Genomic DNA, 14760 nt, shown 5'->3' with positions numbered 1-14760 from the left:
CGAGCGGTCTCCTCTGTGGTTTTCATTTAAACTGTTGCCCTGTCTTAAACTTTTCACGGAGGACTGTGGTCACAAGTGGTTGATCAGGCCAAAAGTCCCAATGGTTTCAGTCTCTACAGTGGCTCATACACACATCCACAATACATGTAACAGAATAGGAGTGAATTATAGAAGCACTACTGCACTTTAGCCCTCTAGAGTCTGAAAGCAAATGACTCTAAAAGTCAAAACATGCCTGTCCACTGAATCAGATCAGTGATCAGAGAGGATCAAACAATGTCTGGTCCACAAGCTTACTTTAATTTTACACAGAAGATCAGAAGAGTTAATAAGGTGCACCAGTTGCTACAACTACATTTAAAACCTGAATATGCAGGAGGCTTTGGGTTTTCTTCATGGCCCAGATGAGCTTGACACAAGCTAGCCTGCTCACATATTCACTCATGATGGCATTCATCCAATAAGGAAATATTGTTGAATTTATTTGGAAGAATGTTTCAACTGTGATTAAAACTGATGTAATGTCCATCTTTCTATGGCAAGAACACACTGAATTTTTGAAATTCAAGACTGCAGAACCTGGGGTTAGTATCTTAACTGAATGAAGATTATGTTCATATAAAGGAAAATGTGTTTTCATAAGCCAATAATGTGCAAGACACTGTTACATGGATTGATTTTGTGTGTTTTTAGAATATTGTAATGCCTCAGCTACCCACCATCTCTCCCTGAAAACACTGAACTGTAATCACTACTGAAGGGCCTCACACAGCCTGCACTACTGAACAGTAATCACTACTGAAGGGCCTACTGGTGCTGTGTTCTTGCATATTTTGGAACGCCAGTGCACCTGTGTTCCATCAGCCTTATATTCTGTGGGGCAGTTTTCATCATACCAAAGCAAATTCCTGAACCTGACAATTACTGGCAAATAAAATTCATTCAAATCAAAACTAATTATTGATGTATTCATCAAGACTTCATCTATGTTGACAATTGCTTACATTCTGATATTAAATTATGTGAATACATTGCTTATAAATATCAAAATATAAAAATAATGTTTAGCTAATTATTAAAGGGACAAAAAAAAAAAACAATATGTGTGGGATTTTTGAATACCACCTTAAAATCATAGGAAGCCTGAGTACTCAAGCTCGGATGAGCCCAGGAGCAATGACAAAGGCGAATTTCTGATACAAGACATCCTCGTATTCTAATAGTATATGCAAGTAGGAGAATGAGTAAGAACCCCAACTAATCTCCTAAGGCAAGAAAGATCTACCGAGACAAGCAACTTTCCCACAGACTTCAAACCAGCCCCATCAACCCCGAAGCCAAACTCACTGACTCACTTTGCATCACCTGCCGTAAACATCCCAGTGGATTGTGCTTCCATACCTCCTAAAGTTCCATCCTTCATCCCACATACAGACATGTAGAAATGGCTGTGATATTTCTCACGGCCATGTCTTGCCTGCTTGCCTGTACTCTTTCTGACTGGGATTCCTCAGTTCCTCTGAACACCTCCTGCAGCTGTTTGCACACCTGCGATTTTCATTCCTGACTTCAAAGGGACGAGGCTGACGGAAGCTCGAAAATCCTACACACCTTTGGCAGGGATGGCTCCAGGAGATGTGGAAAGGTTCTTTTTTTTCAACTTCTCCAAAGCCTGCCAACCGCACAGCTGTGTGCGTGTGGGTGTGTGTGCGCGCGGATTAGCTGGAGCTATGGAAACGGAAGTCGTTCAGCACGTGATGTGTAGCTGTGTGGGCTTCAGTATCCTCATCACCAAGGCAGGCTTTTCATTAGGCGCACAAGAGGTCACGTTCTTTCTATATTCAAACACGAGCCAGCTCGTCAGTTCTCATTTTACATATTCACACTAAAATGAATCCCTGCTTACGACTGAGGTACCGCAAGGCACAGATTAATTGCTTTTTCTTCATTTTATTATTATTTATTTATATTTCTCTTAAAATTGCTTCTATCTCTGTGGCCGCTGTTGGCCAGAGGAGGATGGGCCCCTCTTTGAGTCTTGGTTCCTCGTGCTCTAGGGAGTTTGTCCATGCCGCTGCCCTTGTCTTGCTTACTGGGGGCTTGTAAAGAGATATATAAATAAATTTGATTTAATTTGAGTTGATTACTTTTAAAGAAACCTGTTAGAAACCATTCAGTTAAACCTAAATAAGATTGTTTTGTTAAGCACCCTGAACCAGGCTGACCATAGAAAAAGGCTGAGCACATGGTGGTTCAATGGTTTAACTAGCTGTAAGTCTGGATAAACACCTGATATATTAGAAATAATAAAAACAGCAAGAAAAAACATTAAAAGCACAAAAACTATACAATACGTTCAATCCACAACCTGGTTTCAAGCATTAATTAACTGAAAATATGTTTAGAGCTCGATGGGACTGGTTTGTGAAAGGAATTAAATAATTTGTCAGAAGTACCACAAAGCCTCTTTTAAGTTCCTGAGGTACATAAGTATTTCCCAGGGTGAAGTTAGGCTTGTCTTACAAGACCGAGTAGCTTATATGGTTCAGTAAGCAACAGCACTGGTTGTATCTGTCCATGCTTACACCCTGCCTACACCGGCCATGGGTCGAAGCCAGAACGCAGGATATTTTCTGCTGCTGTTGTTGACATCCCCAAACTACGTAAGTCCATATGGAGGAGACTCCACTGGCTATGAATAACAATGTTTCTAAGCTCTGAAAATGCCAGGACTGCCCACACACACACACACATACACAGCGCCTCCTGCAGAAGACAACACACAGAGCTCAGGAGCTGACGTCAACAGCAGCGGTTTCCTGAGAGACTCAGAGAAGTGTTCCACCTTCGCAGCTTTTTACACACACGCAGCATAATTGTCTTATGTTAAGCTCTCAGTTCCTCAGTTACTGCAGCATATAGCAAATGAGACTAAAAACGGTAACATGTTCCACCATTCTGTTATTCTGCATGCTTATGTGTGTTCATTTGCTGAAAGTCCATGAACTGAAGAATTACCAGACCCTGAAGGCTTCAGCCAATGTTGATCTCAAAGTTTTTATGGAAAAAAACACACAAACATGGTATTTTATGAATGGTAATCTCCTCATTCCCTTCTATAGATTTTCTACTTATAGAAGCACTGCTTTCATTATCCATAATGTCTTCTGTATATGTACAAATGGATACTCCTTTCTTGTTGTGGTTTAGTAAAGGTCCTGCTTGCCTATAAACACATGTTTTTTTTGAGAATGCTTTTATTAATGTGCTTTAAATGTCTGGCCCTCTGGGTTTTGAAATGAACTTTACTACTGCTGCATCTAACCCATGTTTCCCTAGGCCATAACAGAACCTCCTGACCTGCTCTAATTTATAGTAATGCCCTCTCAGTGTTACATAGCGTGTGAGAGTCAGGCTTCCTCTGCTGGCATCACAGAAGACTGAGAGAAGAATGAGAGAAGTCACCAAAGGGCGATTTTAACAGAAGCTTTGATGGATAAATCAGGCCAAGAAATATAAACAGTCCTGAATGACAAAGCAGCGTTTGTTTGAAGTAATATAACAAATCGCCCCTGGCTGCTGCACCTGAGACAACCACACATCTGCTCTATATTTTGTATGTATTATAACAATTCGTTTAAACACATGCAAAGTTTGACTGCTTTTTGTTTAATGCCCCATATAATTTTAGCAGACATCACACTAGCTGTGGACAGTTAGAATTTTCTTGTGGCTAATGTTAAGATCACATTGGAATGGGACCCAAGAGAAGAAGAGAAGAAGAAGATCGCCACCCTGAGAGCACCACACTGTTGAAACATCTGTTGCTCCGCCTCCTTCTCCAACACTGCCTACAACCAACACAAGAGTGCCACTATTGGACACGTTCTTTCAGCTTTGGTGAAAGACAATGAGCTGAGTAAATGTTCGTCAGCGTTTGGACCGTGAAGCCCTTGGCACACACGCCAGTGGATGTTCCTTGTTTTGTCAGTGGGATGGAATAGCAGCAGTGGACCGTATGTGAAGAGGTCTGGTACTGGTGGGCCCCTTCGCTGAGATAAAAAGTTCTCAACACAGCTCTAGAATGGACAGCATATCTGTAATTCAGTCATGTTAGTTTATGCCACTGAACATGGCTTCTCTGATCAGAGCTGTTGAGATTCGGGTACTTCACATTTCCCAGTCCTGCCTTTACTAATTAATGACCAATTACATTTACTGTTTAATTACAACAACCAAAATCTTGGACTGGAATACAGAACACGAGGAGCAGGGCTGAAGACCTGTGCTGTAGAAGCTCATGGGTGTTAACATATCACTCTGTGAGAGGTTGGAGTATCGGAGTACGCAAAGACAAAGCATGTGAGCCAAACAGCAGGCCATGGCAGCAGATCTGCATTTCGCACGAGGCCAGATTCAGCCTGTCGCCGAGCCAAGCCGAGCCACACATCCGGCCCCTTGTACGTCATCCTCAGTGGGGTTGATGTCGTGTCTCACACATGTGGGCTTCTGTGCGAATCATGCTTGGCTCTGTCAGAGAAACCAGAGAGCTGAGACTCACTTCCGCCATATTCTTTAATAACACATAGAACCGCCAGATTTTTTAAAATCTGTGGAGTACATTTTAGATACACAGCAAGCGTTAAGCTGTTTTGTGTATCGGTGTTTTGTTTGTTTGTTTGTTTTGAGGTATGTGAGTGTACTGTCTCCTCATGCACGACTTGCTCTCTTTCTCTCTTTCTGTTAGTGCATGTGCTGCCAGGTGTGGAGTAATGTGTCATTCTGTCTCAGCTGATTTTAGGAGCCGAGAGACCGCGAGCTGTAGTTAAAGGGCTTGCTGTGTCATTCTCCGTACGAAGTCCTCTGCACCTCTGTGTTACCGTAAGCACGGTGGTCACGACAGGTCTAACTACATAATGTGTTCCCTAGACCCAGGCGGCCCGTGTTCTCTGTATTGATGGTGCCTTTGACGTAAACGGTAAATGGCATCCTAAGGTCAGAACTCCAGAACACATACAGCACTGCTCAAGAATACGCCGGGAAGTGGCTCCGTGAGCAGAAGGCTCCTTGCATCGTTATATATGCAAGAAACAAGTTGCACCTGCGCACCAAGAGTGACGTCGGCAGCGTAATGCTTCTGATCACCAAAGAAATGACATCCGCCGCAAAGAGCTAACACTGTTCAGGCACGATCGGGAACGGTAATGAGTCATTGTTATCCTTTCACATTTAAAATAGCATCCTTACTTACTCCAGGTACATTAAAAAAAAAATGTTAATCCGTCATTAAATGAACCAGAGCAAAGCTGCCCCACAGTCGCGAGCTGCGGCGGCTGTGTGTGTGCGCGCAGTGCGGCGGTTTTATCTGCATGTGCAGCTGCGTTCGCCTTTCTCTCCCGCCGCAGCCGGTGACTCGGGGAGCCGCGCAGCAGATCCCAGATCCCGCGCGCGCGCGCGCGCGGACGGCTGTTCTACCTCGCCGTGGGCGGGGGAGGGTCACACAGAAGCGTGGCAGGGGGCAGGAAACAGGTGTCAGAAATGACGCAAAGAGTGCGCGCTACACCAAAAAAAAAAAAAAAAAACAACCCGTACTTTCACACATACTCACACACGCGCGCGCGCGCGCGCGCACACTCGTCGGCACTCGTGTCCTCAAGCTGTCTGCTACTTTAAGAATGAAATGGCAGAAACTTACACGAGTCCGTTCTCTACGTCTCTCTTCCTTTTCCTGTCCCTCTCTCTCACTCAAACAAACCACGCGCTTCATATTGCTGTCATTTCAAAGCGAATTAAATCACCAGGATTAGGTAATCTGTCCCTCATGCAGCCTAGACGGGTGTATTTGATTATCTGACTCCTCTGCAGTAGCATACATCTGCCAGACAAAAATCGTTTTTGTTTAGTGCATGGAAGAGAGCACGTTTCTCCATCATCCTTGGTTAATCAAATGTCTTTTCATGCGGCACTATTGTACATGTCTGTAGTGGGTCTATTCTGCTGTTCCATCCACATTGGTGTGTCAGTATTTTTTTTCTGACAGGAAGAAGGTGAATTGGGGGTGAGCCAACTTCTTTTGTGTGTCTAACAGGAAGATGGAGGTGGTATGTGTATTCAATCTTCTCATGACTCACAGTGAGAATGACCAGGTCTGACACACGCGCACGCACGCACACACACACACACACACACACACACACACACACACACACACACACACACACACACACACACACACACACAAAATGAGCATGCCCATACTTTACTGCAATAGCACCACTGTTCATTCTCTCTCTCTCTCTCTCTCTCTCTCTCTCTCTCTCTTTCTCTTTCTCACACTCTAATATTCTTTCTAATATTCTGTCTCTTTCTCTCGAACACAAAAATGCACACACACTCGTACACAAACATACACACCCCAGTCATGGAGCCCCTTTCATTGTCTCAAGAGCCAGAGCAGGGGCGTCCTGGATCTGTGCCCAGCAGTGGGGCTCCGGGTACTGGAGCTGAACATCTCTGGTGCAGAACACTAGAACACACATGCACACACAACCTTGTATCTTAATCACCTTCTCTGATCGTTCTGTAAATCTCCAGCAGTGAGAGGGGTTCCATCTCAGTACAGAGTCTAGGAACACTGTATGTGTAAGTGCCACTCGGTTTCTCAGCATACAGGCCAGGCCTTTATCTCAGTAATGAACTTTGCAAGGAGGAGGGAAAACTTTGCTGCTCAGCAACGACCCCTCGTGAGGGATGGTTCTTTGGAGTTTGGGTTCGAAAGTACATTTATGAACCTGCAGCGAGCGTAATTTTATCTCTGCAACCTTCTGTATGAAGTCCTGTGAGCAGCGCTGAGCAGTCAGAGCAGTGTGAGGGCGATCACTCTGATGGAGGAGGAGTGAGTTCACTCTGATGGAGGCGGAGTGAGATCACGCTGATGGAGGCGGAGGGTGATCACTCTGATGGTGGTAAACTGTCAGCAGTTCATGGGCTTCACCAGCAGGAACCCACCAATTATTCAGCTTCAGAGCCACGGTGCTCAGCTGCTGTTCTGTCCTGCCCTGGCCAGGCCAAAGGAGAAGAGAAGAGGAGTGGTGGAAAATAAATAGGAAATGAGTGAAGAAGAAGGGCAGAATCCAAGTGTGGGAGCATGTGAGGAGACATGTGTTCTGCAGACTCATAACGTCTCGGACCCACGAGGCCCCATGTTGGCTCCTGTCTCTTAGACGCACGTCCCCCTCTACGGGGGCGTTCCACTCATCCTCATCTGCAGCATCAGTCAGATTAATAAGGGTGTCATCCCATCAGAGACAGAAGACATAAAATAGGAAATAATGGGAGAGGAAGTGAAGTCATCGGGCTCACGTCTCAGAAATCACAGACATAACAGTGAGGTCAGTGATGGATTTGGACAGGATTCTGTCTCGATGGCTTTAAGGCAGAGGGAAGTATAGAAAGTCTGAGCAAGCAGGAGGTGGGAGTCCAGTGTCTGGGGTGAGGGAGTCGCACGGGAGGTGGGAGTCCAGTGTCTGGGGTGAGGGAGTCCCGTGGGAGGTGGGAGTCCAGTGTCTGGGGCGAGGGAGTCGCGCGGGAGGTGGGAGTCCAGTGTCTGGGGCGAGGGAGTCGCGCGGGAGGTGGGAGTCCAGTGTCTGGGGCGAGGGAGTCGCACGGGAGGTGGGAGTCGCGTGGGAGGTGGAAGTCCAGTGTCTGGGGCGAGGGAGTCGCGCGGGAGGTGGGAGTCCAGCGTCTCGGGCGAGGGAGTCACGCGGGAGGTGGGAGTCCAGTGTCTGGGGCGAGGGAGTCGCGCGGGAGGTGGGAGTCGCGCAGGAGGTGGGAGTCCAGTGTCTGGGGCGAGGGAGTCCCGCGGGAGGTGGGAGTCCAGTGTCTGGGGCGAGGGAGTCGCGCGGGAGGTGGAGGTCCAGTTTTTCGGGCGAGGGAGTCGCGCGGGAGGTGGGAGTCCAGTGTCTGGGGCGAGGGAGCCGCGCGGGAGGTGGGAGTCCAGTGTCTGGGGCGAGGGAGTCGCGCGGGAGATGGGAGTCCAGTGTCTGGGGCGAGGGAGTCGCGCGGGAGGTGGGAGTCCAGTGTCTGGGGCGAGGGAGTCGCGCGGGAGATGGGAGTCCAGTGTCTGGGGCGAGGGAGTCGCGCGGGAGATGGGAGTCCAGTGTCTGGGGCGAGACCTGGTCCTGCAGACCTCGTCCCCCTGGACACTGGAATTGGTCTGGTCTTTCCTGCAGCTTCCAACATCTCACCCGACATGGTGAATAAACATAACCCCAGTACTCTTGAAATGGTCTGTATGTGCAGTAATATTGGAACCCTTTTCCTCTGAAAGAACCTCATCATTTAATCTTTGACAACGTATGATGATATGAAGTTATGAAATATTCTGGCCAAGGCTTTGCCTTACAACACTACAATTGAAATGGCAAAAAATGTTCTGAGGGGAAAAGTTTGATGCTGTTATGCAATCTTGCTTTTTTACATGAGGCCAGAGTATCAGTAACCTGGCCACAGTGTATTATGTAAGAAGTGCTGAGATTGAAGTGTTTGTGTGTGTGTGTGTGTGTGTGTGTGTGTATGCATCTTTGTGTGTGTTGAATAGAGTTGAAGTGCGGGTCCTCTCGACAGCCTGTCTCAAAGTTTCTCATGTTCTAGAGTAAGCTTTTGAGGTTTTGACATACACACATTTCAAAGCCGTAATTATTCATGTCTGTAGAAAGATGGCGTTTCATTTTGGAGATGTTTACTTGTCGAGGACTGGGTGAGAATGGCGCTAATGTAAAGGTTTTCTCCCATATTTTAGAGCTACAGTGCAAAACAGGTCAAGAGGACATAACAGGTGTAATGTTTCTTTTTCTAACACTTTACTGCCCTTATTTAAAAAGAAATATTTTTTGTGTTCAAAATCAGAGACAGTACCCAATTTCTGGAGATTTTTAAGAGGTTCTTATTCACATGTTATTAATTTGGAATTAATAACATGAATAATTTAGAATTTTTTCCTAAAGCTTCTCTTTAAAAAGTAAATGCAAAAAATCAGCTTTAACAAATTAGAATTTTCCAGAAAACATACCACTTAAGGTTAAAAAAAACCCAGTGATGATGATACGAAGTTTTTACAGCCTCCTCTCTGTCACCTCCTTCTCTTGCTAGCATTTCACATCCACACACTCACACGCACGTGTGTACACACGCACGCACACACATGCAAGCACCCACATGCAGGCATAGCTCTTTCTCAGCTTTAGATAGATGTAAGAGGGCTTTTCTGAGTCAGAATCCTGTACTCTAGTGGATATCTTTACTCTGCTTCCCTGCACCTGAATCTGACTGCACTCATCACTACACAACTTTAGAGCACTTTTATACACAAACACACACTTGTGTCTGTTTTCATGCCTTGTAGGGTTATTCATGTGTCATGTATGTATTATGTAACTACAAATACATTTTATTGGCCTTTAATTAATATAAAATGAAACACAAAAGCACTTTACATTGCCAGGACTGTTTGTCATTCACACACACACACACACACACACACACACACACACACGAATGGCTATTTTATCTTCATGTTTCCATTATTATCAAACCAAATTTCTGTATGTACATGCATAGACATGGAAAAGCAACAAGCCAGGAAAACAGGAAGTGCCTGAGGTAATGCAGCGGGGAGGAAGCGGACACGGTCACTGGAAAGCAGGGCTCTTGATGAAAGCGGCATCTGCTCATTGAAAGTCTGTAAGGCCTTGAAAAACTCCTTTGAATCTGAGAAGCATGAGATGTCTGTGAAAACTGATGTACATCAGGAAAGTCTTTCTCTCCAAATGAACTGAGTGACAGCCCTTAACTATGACATGAGACAGCTTTAGACAAGGATTAGCGTCTAACTGTCACATGTCAGATTAGACCTGTACAAGAATGCAACTCAAAGTTGACATCGCACTAACTCAATCTCACTCAGAAATTAAACAAATTGTGAAAAAACACCTGCTGACTTTCACTACGGACTCTTGAATGACGTCCCCTCTCTTGCTTCTTAATCACAACAAAAAAAGAGCTGCTGTTTAATACGGCTCCAGTCCTTGAACACTGCATCACGGGTTTGCCGTGAGGCCAGTGGCGCAGCTGGAAGGCCTTCGGGTCTCATGCTTTTAGCGTGTCGGAGCAGAGAGCACGGCTCTGGGTGGCTGGCAGGCCCCCATGTGTCGCGTAACCCTTGTGTGTTTGTAGCTGTATGTGAGTACTGTACGTTCCATTCGCAAAGCCTGCTGGGAGTCCCGCTAGCCGACTTTGTTCAGTTTTTAGCCTTCTGACTTCATTTAATGATCGTAATTTGAAATCTGTTCAAGGAATTTTTAAAGGAGGAGGTGGATGGCTGATTTAAAAAAAAGGATTTGCAGGTCTAGTAGTGCTACAGATGAGTCATGTGGAGGCCTGGAGCCTTTCTATTATTGGATTGGATGGACTGCGATTAGCACACAGCTGAGTGCAGAGCAGTTCCGGAACATCTCTCCAATCTCTCCATTTAGACTGTGTTTGAACAATGTGAACATGTGGAAGTTCATATTGAAGAATGTGAGAGCAAATCAAAACATGGAATAAAGAAGACTGCTGCATGGCATACCAGTTAAAGCACGTGAGGTGACTGTCGTGTAGTGTACGTTTCACGTGACATCATGTGTTGTTGTTGTTGGTGGTGGTGGTGATGCTGTGGCCCCTCCCCATCCCCCAAAACAGCCTTTGATCCCCATCACAGAGGCAAAAGGTGTTCCTGGATCCTGTTTATTTCCTTCCACGCTGGATTATTGTTAGTGAATGTAGCTGATCATGCTGAGAGGCTCAGACACCAAACACACACACACACGCGCACGCACGCACACACACACACACACACACACACACACACACACACACACACACACCCACGCACACACACGCATGCACGCACACACACACACACACACACACACACACACACACACACACACACACACACACACACACACACACACACACCCCCAGTTCCCTCCAAGTTTCCTGATGGATGACTTCACCTATTGTTGTAGTGCAATGCAGAAACTCACCAGCAGCTACAGTGAGGCATGAATGACGTCTCAGTTTCGCTCGTATGTGGGAAAGTATGTTTGTCTGACAGGTTTTGCTGGTGGTGTTGCATATAATGTAAGCATGGAAAAAACTCAAGTATCAGTCGTGTCAAACATATTTGTAACATCTAAAACAGGAAAAAAACAACCGAAAAATTGTCTGTGTCACAAACTGAACTCATGAATGATGACCGTACCCAGTATTACTAATATAAACACTGTGACTCAGAAAGAGAACTATATATAGATCACCTATATATACAGATCTGGAAAAAAATAAGAGACCACTACAAAATGATCAATTTCTCTAGTTTTACAATTGATGGGTATGTGTTTGACCAGGCTGAGCAGTTTTGTTTTATTCTATAAACTACTGGCAACATTTCTTTCAAATTCCAGTTAAAAATATTGTATTTTAGAGCATGTTTTGTTGTTTTTTTTAATGAAAATGACTAATGGTCAAAATAACAAAACAGTTACAGAAATTTCAGAGCACAAATAATGCAAAGAAAACAAGCTCATATTCATTTATAAACAACACAGTACTAATAGTTCAACTTAGGATGAGTCAAGAAATCAATATTTGGTGTAATAACCCTGATTTGTAATCACAGCTTTCATGCGTCTTGGCATGCTTTCCACCAGTCTTTCACAATGCTGTTGGCTAACTTTACGCCACTCCTGGCACAGAACTTCCAGGAGCTCGGCTTTGTTTGATGGCTTGTGACCATCCGTCTTCCTCTTGGTCATATTACAGAGGTTTTCAGTGGGGTTCAGGTCTGGAGATTGGGCTGGCCATGATAGGGTCTTGATCTGGTGGTCCCTCATCCACACTTTAATTGACCTGGAGCATTGTCTTGTTGAAAAAAACAATCATCAGAGTTGGGAACATTGTCAGAGCAGAAGGAAGCAAGTTTTCTTCCAGCACAGTTTTGTAAGTGGCTTGATTCATGTGTCCTTCACAAAGACAAATCTGCCCCATTCCAGCCTTGCTGAAACACCCCCAAATCATCACTAATCCTGCACCAAATTTCACAGTGAGTGCGAAACACTCTGGCTTGTAGGCCTCTCCAGGTCTCCATCTAACCATTACATGACCAGGTGTTGGACAAAGCTGAAAATTGCACTCATCAGAGAAGATGGCCTTACTCCAGTCTTCTACGGTCCAATCCTTATGGTCTTTCATAAACTTCAGTCTGGCTCTTCTTTGCTTCTCATTGATGAAGGGCTTTTTTCTAGCTTTGCACGACTTCAGCCCTGCCTCCAGAAGCCTGTTTCAAACCGTCCTTGCTGTGCAATTCACCCCAGCTGCTGCATGCCATTCTTTTTGTAGGTCACTTGACGTCATCTTACGGTTGTTAAGTGACATTCGAATGAGGTGGCGAACATCACGGTCGTTAGAGTCGTTTCCTCTGCCAGTCTGTAGCTGTTGTTGTCCCGTGTGTTTGCTGCTTGACCTTGTTCTTATAAACCGTAGTTTTTGAAATTTTCGAGATGGAAGCAACCTGACCCTCGCTGTATCCCTCTGCCAGTAAAGCTACAATTGAACCCTTCTTTTCCTCATTAAAAACCCTTCTTTTCAACTCTCTTGGCGTGGTCTGTAGCTGTATTTTGACTACACTCACTTTTTGGGTCCTAGCACTGCTTTTCCCATCCAGCCGGTTCTATAACAAGAGAAGAGTGATGACAGCAGTGCTGGTTTTTATACTGTTCCACGTTAGAATAGGATTTTGTTAAGGGCATCTCATTAAGTAGAATGATGTGTGTCTGTGAAGGAATTCAACAAACACCTGAATGGATTGGCTGCTGTACATGTGGAGATGCTGATTGGAGTGGGATATCTTATATTTTTCCAGAGCTGTGTGTGTCTATATATATCACCTACATGAGTGTACAATATGGAAGTGCAGTATGTACAGTCAAGCATATGAATACTGCCACAGGAAGCTCCCCCCCACGAGTCACGTGGTACGGCCTGCCGCGTGCAGGGGGGTTCACTCATGTTTGTAGCCACACCCCCGTGAAGGCACGCACCTGTACAGGGTTAAGTGTTAGTGTGTGTGTCTGTCTATTTAAACTCCTGTCAGTGTGTGCCTCACCGTTGGTCATTGTTTGTCTGTTTGTTAGCGTCTGAATGTCAGTAATCATGTTTGTCTAGCCTGTGTTAAATGTTAAAATAGTTAGTGTTAAGTCTGTGTGCATCGTTAATGTTATTTATGAGTGCCACCATCGTCTTTATGTTTTTGTATCATTAATTGTTTCATTCCGTCGAGAGAGTCTGTGCGTCCTGCTCCACGCCCTTCGGCACTTGGGCACTCGTTACAAATACAGCATAAAAAAAAAATTACAGAACAATAGGGTTATGATTTGTTCTGACAGCACTGGAACGGTGCTTTGTTTACAATCACAATAAAGCAATGCCTTTTTCTGCAATAATGCTTGCTTTGCAGTCATTCCTGTAAAATGGCGCAAAAAGAATGACAAACATTTCAGTGGTGTCACCTCATGTTACATCTGTTACACATATCCGTAAGGTGTCATTCATTTTTCTATGTGTGCTTGCAGCAGACTGAGTAGCTAGAGCAGTTTTTCACAATCCACATGTGCCATGGTCCAGTCAGCACAGTACCGTCTCTCACAAAATGTCCAAGGATAAGTGATGTAAAAGAGGTCATCATTTGCGACCTCTGTTCTCACACAACGTGCTTCCTGTGCTTTCAAACTGAGTTGCAGTGTCCTGATGCTTATAAAAGGAGAATTTTACTCTCTCATAAAGCATGAATATGACAGGAAGGCACCAATCAAGGATCATGATTCCATCGTGTCCAACAGACCCAATTTTCTCTTCCTTTCAAGTCTGATTTACCAGGTAACAAACTTGCACATAAAGATGATATCAGCCTTTTTATTTGGCGTCCCTGCAGGAAGATTGGCCATGATTAACTGGAAGTTTGGCACGTTTTCATTTCTTGTCACAGTCAGCCCGTAAGGTGTCAGGACATTCCCACGAGTGTGAGGATGCCTCACACTTACAGATGGGTGATCTTTAGAAATCCTGTTTGAAATTTGGATGCTTGTCAGTACCATGCACTTTATAATATCTTAATCAAAGGGCAGCGTGGATTTTAAACAAATGATTACCTGAATGGCTTCAGATGTCTGTGGAGATTTCACTGTAAAATCCGTCAAGCAATCCATTGTGGATTATATCAGATGCAGCTTTTCTATGGGCAGTGTTTGTTTGCATGGAAACCAAGTATCACTAGCAATGTAGGAACTAAATAAAACCAGATAGACGTGAGCAGACAGCTGAGGACACTACAATCCGCATCTGCATGTCTGCATGTCCGTCGGTCTCTGTCCCCTTCTGCGCCTGTCAGTCAATGTCCATTCCTGTCACATTAGCCATGGATGTGGACTTGCTGACCAAGGGAGCACATCCCTTCACCCTACTGCCACAGTCCACTGCACTGTCGCATAGGTGCATAATACACCTTCGTACACTTGGTGCCATCTGTAACTGATTGTGCATGTTGCTATGCACAATTTGTAAGCCTCCCCCAACCACCACCACCACTTTTCCAGAAATATCCTGAAAGGAGGTTGGTTAGAGATCTGTTGCTATGCACAGTCTGCATTAGCTCTCCTCCAG

The sequence above is a fragment of the Electrophorus electricus genome, chromosome 23 (assembly GCF_013358815.1).
Source record: "Electrophorus electricus isolate fEleEle1 chromosome 23, fEleEle1.pri, whole genome shotgun sequence".
In the NCBI taxonomy this organism is placed as follows: domain Eukaryota; kingdom Metazoa; phylum Chordata; class Actinopteri; order Gymnotiformes; family Gymnotidae; genus Electrophorus; species Electrophorus electricus.
The sequence above is the reverse complement of the archived record's forward strand: the minus strand, read 5'-3'. Positions refer to the sequence as shown.